The 13,927-nt window shown below is 42.7% G+C and overlaps 1 protein-coding gene across 3 annotated transcripts in view; it reads right to left on the reverse strand.

Annotated features, from left to right (window-relative positions):
• The window catches only part of sncb (synuclein, beta), a 312,664-nt gene that overhangs the window by 249,552 nt on the left and 49,185 nt on the right, over positions 1-13,927 (reverse strand). The window lies entirely within an intron of this gene.

Here is a 13,927-nt window from a genome sequence, read left to right on the forward strand (position 1 = left end):
TGAACCATGAATCCCAAAAAAGCCAACATTACGTGTTGCAGATGAGGTGCGTATTGAGATTGTCGATCTGCATATTTTTGTGTTACGCCGTTGTACAATTAAGCATAAATCAGGCATTAGTGATGACAAAGCCAGCATCTCCCACGAATTGCACATTGATGATGTGCCTCCATCCAGTGCACGTTCATTTATTCCCACTCCATCTGATGAGGTACTCGCATATGCACATTGCCCCAATGTTTCTTGGTGCATGTGTTTCTTAAAAGAAAAAAGAAGATTGATTGATATGTGTCCATTTCAAACGAAAGCACAAGTATACAATACTGTTACTGTGGACGACACCATGATTAAGCATTACACTTGTTTACAACAGTGTCCACCATTTTATCACCAGAAAGATTTGCCTCCAGGATGTAACCTAGGTAGGTAATTGTATAGAGATGGCCGAGTCTCTGAGAAACTTGGAGGGAATATTGTCATGGCCAGTGGCCTTGTTGGGTTGCAGGGCACTCCATTTTTTAAGTACTGTACCTCATAAGTTACCATTACCAGTTTAAAATCGTCTTTACAAACACCTAGGTTTTTGTAGAAGGCTTTGATGTGCTCTACACCAAAACACCCAGAGTGGGAGGGCAGTTTGTTAACCAACGTTGTTGCTATGTTTGTAAAGAAGATGTTTAAGTAGTTGGCCACATCACGCTTGTCAGTGATGATGACAGTGTTTGTAAACATGGTTTCACTTCAGCCATCATTTGGGAAAGTAACAAAATTGTGAATAATATTCATAATTGGGAAACAATGGGAACCAGAAGAAAGAAAATCGTATCTACAAGCTCACAATATAAAAAACAGTTTTTGTGCAGTAGTAGCGGCGTTCTCACATGCCCTATTTTCCTGTACAGTTTGCGGTATGTACTGTACCGTTCTCATTCTTGAAGGACTACAGTACTTGCTACTCACCTCACGTGAGATATGACAGAATAGCAAACTAGGCATTTGGTGATGAGAATTATCAATATAGCATCCACGATCCATCTTCAGGCTGGCAGACGGCTGTAACTTAATCCATTGAAATAAAAAGGAATTTGGAAAGGCTCTCATGTGTCCTACGGGATACCTTGGCTGAATTTGTAGAAGCATGGCTGGCTGCCATTGGCGCCATACAGTATATAGGGAATGAGTGTACAAATGTTGTGTGTATTGGAGTGACGGAAGATAGACGTCACGTCACACTAATTGGGAGGCAGGGGATGAATACAAACGGCTGAACTATATGGAATCGATGTTGCAGCAATACTGTGATGATTATACTTACAGTACATACTGTATTTGGTGTGAATAAGTATTTGATGATTTGTATTATTTTACTTCTTATGTCGTTAATGTATTGTTAAGTGTGTTATGTTGTGCCTCATGTATATTCATGGTCTTGGGTAGTCTACTTTTCTTTCTGCTGAATAAAAATATTAAAACAAAATAAAAAGGAACAGATGGTTTTCTTCTGAAAGCAACCATTTACAGGCAGAATAATATATTCAAATTTTCTCAATATATTCTATATATCATCCATATCATTATCACAAGGATACAGGCCGGGTTAACAGGTTAAAATCTCCACATTCCATTCCAAACATATCTTTTCTTGAAATATCAACTTGATTGTTCTATTCTTTTTAAACAGCCCCTTAATTATAGCATAATAGTGTGTGGTGGTGTGCTCTTGATCACTATTAAAGCAAGCTCGCTCTACCCGACAGATGGAGAGAGAGAGCACGGACATTCATGGTCGAGTGACCATCAGTCTGTGTACACAAATATGTAGCAGAGACCAATGCATTGTAAAAGTAACAAACATATAAACATGTAATCAGACAGTCTTTATCACCTCACGTGAATGAACTTATCCCCTCCCAGATTCATATCTCGGAGGGGATAAGTTCACAATGGCATTTCATCAGTGTGTGTCGAGTATGTGGAAGTGCCTCTGTGCTTTGTCGCCGTGATACGTCACCGTCTGTTTTTACATTTTTAGCCCATGATTTTTGTAACCCTTTTTTTTTTTAAATTTCACCCAGTGTCAAATGTAATCCTGGGCGCTACACTCCCCCTGCAATGGACTGGCCTCACGTGGAAGGAACGCGTTATTCCAACCAGTTCCTTTCCCCTCCATCAGGCGCCCCGGCTGGCCAGGGGGAGGCAGTATAGAGACCAGGATTACTGCTTGTTTTTTGTGAGAGTACATAGTACATACCCTAAGAGACATGGGGAGAACATGCAAACTCCACACAGAAAGGCCCTTTCTACGTCACTGTCTAGACCTCTGTGTTTTTAACCAAGCTCTGTGGCTGTTTGACTACTGGCCAATCACATCGGGCGGGCCTTTCCTACAAGCAGCAGTCTGTCGTTCCGTGTTGAAAGTGAAAGTGTGAAAGAGCCCTTGGCTTTTCTGTATCGCATCAAACAAGGGAAAGGTAGCCAGCATGGACAAAACACGTGCAGTGGCCAAAGACACATCGTGAGCGCCCACACAAACCTGCCCAGCTCGGACAAAACAGTGGCAAAGACAGTGCCAAAGACACAGCGCCTGCCTTTGTACACACGTGTGTGTGTTTGTGTGTGTGTGTGTGTGTGCTCAAGGTTCTTTATTATTTGTCTCCCGAGGAAGAAATTTGTCTTAGACAAAGGGCCCGCAATCCCCGCATGCAAGCGTAGCCCTTATGCCCATGTCGCCGCAGAGCAGCGCCAAATACATCTTTGTGTGTGTGTCACTCTAACACACAATATTCACTGCAACACGTGTGGCGTTAGACCGTAAGAACAAGGTTGTACAAGTCATGCTCAGAATATGTAAGCAACATCATGATGCTGCCGGCAAGGTGTTCTTTAATCTGCCAGGAGATGCATGTGAATGGATGGAGGCTAAACACTTTGATGACACATCTCTCTCTGCCATTATCATCTAGTCCTATAATAAAGCCATCATATTTCAACAGCAACAGTTGGCAAACGGCCGTCTCCATCCATGTATAAACTCTTATACAGTACTACTCGCTACAGTACAGTAGAGTACAGTGCTGTATACTGTACCATACTGTAACTGTACCGTACCATGCTGTGCTGAATTGTAGTGTAATGTAATGCGGTGTGTGTGTGTGTGTGTGTGTGTGTGTGTGTGTGTGTGTGTGTGTGTGTGTGTGTGTGTGTGTGGAGTGAAAAGGGGAGGGGTCGGTGAATGTGGAAAGTGTGATGTAGGGGTTACGGTGGCACAGTCGGTAGCGCCGTCGCCTCACAGCTAGAAGGTCCTGGGTTCGATTCCCGCTGGGGACGCTGTGGGTGCTGGGGGCGTGTTCCCTCCTCCACGTCATCAGTGCCCATACCCGAGGCGGGGTTGGCGAAAGGGCCTTTCTGTGTGGAGTTTGCATGTTCTCCCCGTGTCCCCTAGGGTAGGTACCCTCACAAAAACATGCAGTAATCCTGGTCTCTAAACTGCCTCCCCCTGGCCAGCCGGGGCGCCTGATGGAGGGGAAAGGAACTGGTCGGAATAATGTGTTCCTTCCATGCGCTACGTCTGGCCGGGGAAACTTACTTTTACACCTACTGAGCCCCACGTACTGTTGGAGTGTAATTATGTCTCCATAGTCTGTATTTTTAATGGAGGGGGTGGAGTAGCTAAAGTAAAGGTTGAAATATGTGTGACGATAACAGACAATGTGAATGGCACCGGTTTTGGACAGAAGAGGACAGTGGAGCAAGTGACAGAAAGCGACCAGAGAGAGACCACAGTCAGGCCAAAAACCACAGACAACAAATCATATAAAAGGGAGAATATAAAAGGGAGAATACAGTATACTGTAGGTGTTAAGAATCTGAACGCTCAATGCAACGGGAGCCAGTCTGATCCAACACGGCAGCAAAATGAGCAAAGCGCCCAAAACGGCTGATCTACAAGCACAAATGACAACTGACAAGTGTAGAACGGAGATCCATCGGCATCTATGTTTATATTCGGCGGGCGACACGATCAGATGAATAAATTATCATTTTGATAGTTATAGTTGTCCTTTCTACTTGTAGCAGGAGCACATTAAAAGTATTTATTTCATTTATATCAGACCACCAGGTCCAAAAAAAAGTACTCCATGAAGTGTAGATTAGTGTCTGTGAATATTCATCGGGCAGCATTATTAGATTAATAAATGAGCATTAATTAACCTACGTTGTGACTCTCCACTCGTCTTGACGCAGCCCCAGGTTATTAAAAGTTATTTCCATCAGACGAGTTCCAACAAAGTAATCCATGACTGTATAGGCTACACTACAGAGAGGGAATATTCTTGTAGTTATAAGCACAACGTCCTTAAAATCCTTATAAAGATATAAAAGCCAAAGTTTATTTTTGGTAAATAAATGGTAAATGGTGCATTTATATAGCGCCTTTATCCAAGGCGCTTTACATAGATTGTGCATTACATTCACCCATTCACACACACATTCATACACCGATTGCGGCGGAAGCCATGCAAGGTACCAACCAGCACATCGGGAGCAATTTGGGGTTCAGTGTCTTGCCCAAGGACACTTCGACATGTTGCCAGGAGGAGCCGGGATTCGAACCGCCGACCCATGGATCATTGGACGACCTGCTCTACCTCTTGAGCCACAGTCAAAACCACTTGCATGTTTTTTTTCTTTGCGACAATACCCCCACCCCTCCCCCCGCACATCTGCAGGGACCGTGTGACATAGGTTTTTTTTTTGCCTCGAGCATAATGAAAGAAAGGCACGGTCAAAACGGTCAACATTTTTCTTTCAAAACGATGATAATACTAGTGTGTTTGAATAGAACAACATTTTTTATTGCTAATAAGAAAAATAAATAACATTTTGGAATTTTATATTTTTTCTAAATCATTTCAGGCTATTATACAGAAGCCGTGTGTGTGTGTCACACCAAAAGTGGTGACCTATATAATCCTGTACATCACGCAATCCTCACCCCTACACAGCTGTCATTAATTAATGGTCTTGATTCTCTCTCTCTCTCTCTCTCTCTCTGGTGTGTGTGGGGGGCGTGGGGAGGAGATTAGTTGCGCTGCCCTCGACAGTGATATATACTTCTCCAGTAGCGGTGCAGAACCGAGAGTGCTATACTTCTCCAGTAAGCGGTGCAGAACCGAGAGAGTGACACATTCTTTTGGATGTAAACTGCGCAGCTTTTAGCTTTTTTGATCAGATTTGCGGATCGGTGAATTTTGCACGGCCGATCGATGATAGTGGTAATTCAACATTACAGTATCATTAGAAGTACAGTACAAGGCATGACAATGAAATTAAATAGGAGAAAAAAGGGGGGAAAATAAGTGGTTACTCAACAAAAATAAAAAGTACTCGTATCGGTACTCGGTATCGGCGAGTACTTAAAAGAAAGTACTCGTACTCGGTCTGAAAAAAATGGCATCGGGGCATCTCTAAACATTTCCACTGGAGGGTGAGTCCCAGGTGTGGGGAGACCTATCTACTGCAACACACAACAGACAAGTAAACGTCCAGAAGCTGGACCTAGGCCTATTGACACACACTACAAGAGCCACCAGGCAACCACAGCACAGGGATTTAGATGCCTAGGAGAAACTGTTGAACCATGAAACAGAGCGCAGGTGCAGATCCGTCTGTAGCAAAACAACAAATAGAGCTGAGACAGCTTCAGCAAACTGAAAAAAGACTTAATTTGGATTCAGCCCCCCTCACCTCAAGCCTTGTGATGCTGCTGTTCAATCCATGAGCTTTCTGTTACCCTATTAGATTAATTTCTTCTTACAATTCCATTATCATTAACACTAAACATCCTTTTTGTCACACAATCACTAAATCGGGTATAAATTACCCAATGTAAAATATTCCATAAGAAATACTTCTCATCAAAATATATTGGAGTAGAGCAATTCATTGCAACTTGAGGTACTCAAGTAAAAAACAAAAAAACAAACAGATATGATTGGGGGGGGGGGGGGGGGGGGCTATCAAAGAGGGACAAAAAAGAAAAAGAAAAAACTAATCCAGTGGTCCAGTGAAGGAAAGAAACAAACCTTTCAAAATAACGGTATGTTTATTTCATTAAAAATGAAATACCGGTAAACATGTTGAACTGAAGTCTTGGTGTGTGCGACCCACTACTGTTATTTTGAACGGGTAGCGCACCTACAGTCAGAGCGCGGTGGTCACATGAAGAGTAATTTAGGGAAACAAACCTACCTTCTATGTCACTGTCCTGTATTTCAGTCTTTTCTTTTTCAAGGTGTTCTTAATATGCATGTGTAGTCTAGTGGTCTATGTATGCATACATAGATACATGCATGCATGCATGCATGCATGCATGCATGCATGCATGCATGCATGTATGTATGTATGTATGTATGTATGTTTTGTTGTGTGTTGAGAAAACCAATAAAAACAATTTAATAATAATACTTTCTATGTCACTGAGCATCATGAAGGTACTGAAAGACCCACCCACCTCAGACATCAGCGACATTATAAAAATTACCAAATTAATTGCATTTTATCAAAGCACTTTACAATGGTTCCATTCATTCATACATTGGGAGGTGAAGCGGCGAACAGTCGACGCCAGCGTCCTCACTTCCCACATTCACACACCAATGGTGCCGAGCTCACACCGACCAACTCATTGGAGGCAATGTAGGGTTCAGTGTCTTGCCAATGTAGGGTTCAGTGTCTTGCCAATGTAGGGTTCAGTGTCTTGCCAATGTAGGGTTCAGTGTCTTGCCAGTGTAGGGTTCAGTGTCTTGCCAATGTAGGGTTCAGTGTCTTGCCAATGTAGGGTTCAGTGTCTTGCCAATGTAGGGTTCAGTGTCTTGCCAATGTAGGGTTCAGTGTCTTGTAGGGTCAATGTAGGGTTCAGTGTCTTGTAGGGTCAATGTAGGGTTCAGTGTCTTGTAGGGTCAATGTAGGGTTCAGTGTCTTGTATCAATGTAGGGTTCAGTGTCTTGCCAAATGCTAAATGTTCGCCTGTTATGACATGCCCAAATAGGGACGCTAGGTTCCATGTGGTTAAAGCGCCGAAATTCAGGATCTGGTAACTTGAAAAGTCTGAATCTGGATCAGGGTGGTCCTATCCTGAATTGCTTTGAAATACGAGGTCAAAATGTGGGTGTACCGTCTGATCCTGGATCACAAAAACAGAGGATTTCCAAAAGGTCTGATCCGATCAGATCAGATAGGGATTAAAGTTTTATTTTGGGCCCCAGAGATTTCAATTGGAATTCAGTGTATTGTTACTGTAACCATGACATAGTAGTGGGGAAGACCAGCTCACAGCCATAAGATCCACACAGCTCTCCCTCACCAATATTAGATAGGATGCCCATATTTCTCAAAATGCAATGGTGTATAACTAATTGCATTTCATTTACACGTGTAACATAGGGACTCAAGTTCTACTAACCACTACAGCAGGGGTCGGCAACTGAGATTGTCCTCGGGCCAATATTATTCCCAGACATTCCATTGCGGGCCGGCCGTCTGGCGCGTGCGCGCGCGCAAATTTCGGGTCTAATTCGGGTCTAATTCGGTCTAATTCGGGTCTAATTCGGGTCTATTTGACCAATATAAATCAACTTTTTTCTTTTTTTTTTGCTGGAAAAATATGGTGCTGACACGACGTTATGCTGCTTTCACACGGGCAGATGCAAAGCTACACTAGTACACCTAGTCACAGAACAGTGTCGTCGTTAAGCAGCAGGAGGATCCCACTGGCAGCACCTGTCCGTTTATCATTAGCACAACCACGAACGTCCAACACATATACAATGAATTACTCACCTAATGCTGCCTGCAGGTTCCATGTTTAATTCCAGCGGTGTGTAACCTACATTGTCTAAGTGACAGTTTTCATATTGTAAATATGGTCGCTAACGTGGGACTTTAAAAAAAAAAAAAAAAAAAAAAAAAAATCTCAAAATTATCTCACGGGCCAGATATTATTTCTGGGGGGCCAATTTTGGCCCGCGGGCCGCCTGTTGCCGACCCCTGCACTACAGCAACACATATACATGTAGCCAATGTCCTCCAGCATTCATGTGCAGCACAGTGCTGGTTTAACCAATAGGCTACCAAGGAAAGGGTGTGAATTCATTACTTTTAGGTATGATTGGTGACATCATTAGAATAATGTTTGACCCATAAAACGATAACTACACAAAATAAAACACATTCAAATAAATGAATATAAAACATCCAGGAATTATAGCAATGCAATAACAAATGTAAAACATCCAGATACTTTAAAAGCTAGTGAAGCATGTGATGTTGAAATGTAATTACAATACAATTGTTTCCAATTCATTAGATTCAGTCAATAAGTAACCATCAAATCCTAGTATCTTTTGTGCCTCGTTGAACCATGCAGATTAGTTACATTTTACACAATTAGCTCAACGTGACAAGCTATTAATCTGGTTTAAAGATTGACCGGTATAACGTTTCCCATCATAATTTTCCGTTTGCAGTGTCTACAGTAATTTTATCTAACACCAACAGATTGACATGTCCCTGTTGGAGAGACAGGATCAGGAGGCAGAGCGGCTGCATGAGAGCCATAAGGTTGCTGGTTCAATCCCTGGATCCCCCTCCTGGCTGTGTGTCAAAGTGTCCTTGATTAAGACACTGAACCTAAATGCTCCCTATGAGCTGGTGTCTTGCATGATTGCCTCCACCGTCGGGAGTGTGGATGCGTACCACATAATGTGTTCTGCGGTGTGTCAATGTCAAGTACACTGTAAAGTGCATTTGAGTCGTTGGAAAGACTTGAAAAAGTGCCCTATGACAATAAATGTAGTTTATTTACAGAACTGACTACAAGGCTGCAAGGCTGTGAGAGGAGAATTGTGAGCTGTGAGCTACAGTATAAGAATATTTACTCAGATCCCTTCTCAAAATAATTTATAGCTCATCAAACTAAAGTATGGCCACAGTCCTTTAAATGTACTTAAATTGTCGACAGTAAGACATGGCTTCTGGTGTGTTTTTACCCAATTGTACCTTTAAAATGTATCAGCAGCACAACTGATGTATTGGGAACATAGCTTTTATTGCATGTTATTTTGCTCCCGATCTGCCTGGTTCTCAAAATAAAGCAGTGGTTCTTAACCTTTTTCATGTCAAGGACCCCCACATTTATATGCATTTGGCCATGGGCCCCCATATGAAAAGATGTTGTGTCAGGGACCCCTGGCACAACATAATCTGCACACACACACGTGAGTTTGCAGATTGACTATTTTCAAATAGCTGATCTACAATATGTAGGATTAAAGTTGAGCCTACATTATTTTGATGCCAATTAACTTATTTTGTGGTGGATCCCCATGGAACCAACCTCTTGAAGGACCCCTGGCTGGAGGTCCCCATGGAACCAACCTCTTGAAGGACCCCTGGCTGGAGGTCCCCATGGAACCAACCTCTTGAAGGACCCCTGGCTGGAGGTCCCCTTAACCCACTTTGAGAACCACTGAATAAAGGGTTAGACCAGGGACATATTTGTTTGTCAGTTACTGTAGATTTAGCCGTCATGGGTATTATTGCATTTGTCAAATTTGCACAAAATAATCTGCATGAATTTCTGCTGACCTGCACACATACCTACATACATATACACATCAGGAACTCCACACCCATGGCAACAGTTCATGATACTTGGGAATTCTGCCGTTGAAGGGATATTTCATTAGTGCATGCAGCATGCGAGTTTTTTATTCCTATGATGGGAGGGAATTTGGAGCGCTGTGATTGGTTGTCAGTGGAGTAGGAAGCGCTGGGTCTGTGTTTTGGACCGCACACAAGTGTTTATGCCTACTAGTACTCTATGACTAGTACTAACCCTATCTCTAACTCTAACCTAAACATAACCGCAAGCAGGGGAGCAACGCATCCCTCACCAACCTTAATCCAAAAACTATTAACGTACCCCTCACCAACCTTAATCCAAAAACTATTAAAAAATCCGCGGTAGTAAAAGATGTGGCGGAGCGGTAAAACGAGCGCTCCTAAACCTGAGCCACCCTAGGAATAAAAAACTAGCATGCAGCATGCATGGAACTGGCGCTGGGTATGGCTGAGTGCGCCAGTTTTGCCGGCCTAAAAATACGGGCCAACTTTTATTGCGTGTAGGCTACTGAAATACCTACTGCTACTGCTGATGCCCCACTTTGGGATAATGAAGACTAACTTGACTTGTATTGAAAGTAGGCACATCGTAATCTAAAACATTACATAATATAGGTTAAATAGGAAATTAGCACTACTTTATGTGCAGCAGTGATATTACTTTACTATGTCAAAATATACAAATTAGCATGCCTCAAAAATGATGCTGTTGTAGAGGAGAGCAACAATACTTCCAGCTTGTGTGTTTATCTCTTTAGATAAACATGGGACAAGGGACATTCAGTAATAAACAAATGTTTACAGGATTTGACAATAGTAAGGATGCAACCAATATTCACAAGAGATCTGGCCCATTGCCTAAATAGTTAACCATTTCCCCTCATCTTTTCCTGCCCAACTCTTTTTGCAGTCTAAAAGAACAAGTCATCTTCTCTAGAAGATGCAATTGTATTGACACACAGGTCTATAGGACAGTTTTTCTGCAACCAGTTCTTGGATATGGCTTTTTTGCTTGCTACAGTACAAGTAGGATCTTAAGCAGATAGGAAAATAGGAATCGTCCTGACTCGGTCCATCCGCGATTTGTCCAAAATACAAGGATGCAAATGTAGCACTGATACTGAAACCCAGAATTAAAGTGATTTTTAACTAAAATCTTTGCTACCGAGGGTCCCTGGAATATATATATATTTTTAGATGCGGGTCCAAATATATATTTTCAACTTTTCAACTCATATTTTTAGTACTGTCCATTACAATACTGTACATTACAATGCGGTATAAATATGAAACAAGAGAAACGGTTGGATGGCACTTACACCCACCTTCTAATGAGAGCGCAAAATCTGTCTTGGAAGAGCCACCCATCGACTGATCTAATATACGGCAACCTTCCCTGTGTATCTTCACTAGTCCAATCCAGAAGAACACAGTTTGCCGGCCACTGCTACAGAGCTGACAATGAGGTTATATCTTCCCTTCTCTGGAATCCTGCCTCAAAGAAGACCAGAGGTAGAAAACTGTCGTTCCCTGATGTCATCGCTAGGGACACATGCATCAGTAAGCAGGAACTGGGGATGGTAATGAAGGACCGGGAAGTCTGGCGTGGCATTGTGAAATCCATGATCTCGACCGCGGTCGAAAAATGATGATGATATGATCACATACATGTATATAATGACAGATGTGCTTTGCACAAGATGTCCTGGAAAAGTATTTATTGAGTGGGAACCCTGATGGAAATATTGTAGAGCACTGGTTCACTGCATGGGGACCCCCAGGGGTTCTTGGGGGCTTCCAAGGGGTCCCTATCACTGAACACTGGAGTACCACAGGGCTGTGTGCTCAGTGCTCTCCTCTACTCCCTCTTCACCCACGACTGCGTTCCTGTGCACGGATCCAACATCATTGTCAAGTTCGCGGACGACACCACGGTGGTAGTAGGCCAGATTAAAAACAACGATGAGTCGGCCTACAGGGAGGAGGTCCAGCACCTGGCGGCGTGGTGCACCGGCAACAACCTGGCTCTCAACACCACAAAGACAAAGGAGCTCATTGTGGACTACAGGAGAGCTAACCGCTGTGACCACACCCCCATCTACATCAACGGGGCGGTGGTGGAGCGGGTGTCCAGTTTTAAGTTCCTGGGTGTCCACCTCTCTGAGGACCTCTCATGGGCTCTCAACTGCTCCATCCTGTACAAGAAGGCGCAGCAGCGTCTCTATTTCCTGAGGAGACTCAGGAAGGCTCACCTGTCTCCGCGGATTCTAGTGAACTTTTACCGCTGCACCATTGAGAGCATATTAACCAACTGCATCTCAGTGTGGTATAACAACTGCACAGTTTCTGACCGGAAGACCCTGCAACGGGTAGTCAAGACTGCCCAATACATCATCGGCACACATCTCCCCTCCATCGAGGACCTACAGAGATGTCTGCGTAGGGCGAGAGGTATTGTGAAAGACCCCTCTCATCCAAACCACCAGACTCTTTTCCCTTCTCCCTTCTGGGAGGCGCTACAGAACTATTGGCTCCCGTACTAGTAGGCTCAGGAACAGCTTCTTTCCTGCTGCTGTCTCCCTGCTGAACTCCCAACCCCAAGCCCCCCACCCAAGGACATTGAACTCTGACCCCCTTCCGTCCCTCCATTCCTCTACCCATCTGAACTCATGCTTATATTCATGTTAGAGAGTGTGGGTATGTGTGGGGTGGGTGTGCATACTGTATATATGCTAGATATGCATTACTTGCACTGTACAGTTATTTCTTCTCATGTACTTATCCAGATTATGCTTGGTTCTCCCATCATAATCATTACTATTTATCCTATTATTATGCTGTATACATTACTGTACATACTGTACAATTTTCTGTACTTATTCTCTTATTTACTGCATTACTGTATTGCACTTCTGGCTAGACGCCACACTTAATTTCATTGTCAAAGTATTTGTATACTACGTATGTGCAGTGACAATAAATTGAATCTAATCTAATCTATAGCTAAATCGTTGATTAGTGGGAACCAAATGGACCCTAACAAGGTCTGTAACTCTGAGTGTACATATTATACCAAATGTACGTTCTCAGTTAAATTAACCACAAGGAGTTTACAGTGTAAAGTGGGGTCCAATACATGAAAATCATATAACATGGGGATCTGTGACCAAATGCATATCAAAATGGAGGTCCTTGAATTGAAAAGGGTTGAGAATTACTAATGTAGGTCTCAAATATAGTGCAGCAGGACATCATAAAACACAGGTTAGACGCTTAATACTTTATAGCGTACATATGGTACAATTCTGACAGTAGATCTGTTTGGGTTTCTGTTTTTGTCAAATATGTAGGTCACAGAAATGCTTACACGGATGAAGAAGTCCAGTGTACCAGGAGTTGTCATGTACAGGGATGTTAGCATTGTAATACTGGCAGGTACTGCTGCATGACATTTTGAGTAAAAAGGTGCACAAGACAGTAAAGCTGCAGTCCAGGAAAATGTGCAAACACAGGCAGGCGGAGTGAAAATTAAATGTTAAGGGTATGAAAAGAAGCTCTGCCTCTAACTATCCTGTGCGAACTCAGCTCAAAGGCAAGTATCATTACGCCTTAGTGAGAGACATGCCTCAGGAGCTGAACAGAGCTGAACTCAGTTGAACTGACTGACGACAAGCTAATTCTAGCTCTCCTCAGTATTGGCTGACAAACAAAAAACCTTGTTTCGAAAATAAATGATAAAAGCAGAGGACTGAGAAAAAAAGAGGGAAAAAAGAACAGATGCAGAGCCACAAAGGAATTACAGCCAATCGATGCTCAGGGAGGATCTTTATGGGAACGTGTCAAAGAAACGCATTGAGACGCTGAGGGTGAAATAGGGAGATAATCACACAGTCTCTAGAAGTTTTCAAACAATTAACGGATGTACTAATTCATCAATCTGCCACCAATCTGTTCTGTGGCTTGCCTGCCACCTTTATCTATTTATATTTGTCCATTAGTACAGTGTTTTTTTTTATAGTTTTTTCAGGGGATTGTGCATGATCTGACCATGAAGAGGAATATGTTTTTCTGCATACAGTATGTACAAAGTCCCCAGCTCTCATCAATCTGCACACAATACTCTACTTTTTAGTGTTTTGTAAATGTATTGTAAAAAGTGAAATATCCTTTAAAATATTTACAGAAGTAGCCTACTCAGTCCCATTGGTATGACACTTACAACTGAGTTCTGGTGCATTCCTAT

Source organism: Electrona antarctica (assembly GCF_951216825.1).
Source record: "Electrona antarctica genome assembly, chromosome: 1".
In the NCBI taxonomy this organism is placed as follows: Eukaryota; Metazoa; Chordata; class Actinopteri; order Myctophiformes; family Myctophidae; genus Electrona; species Electrona antarctica.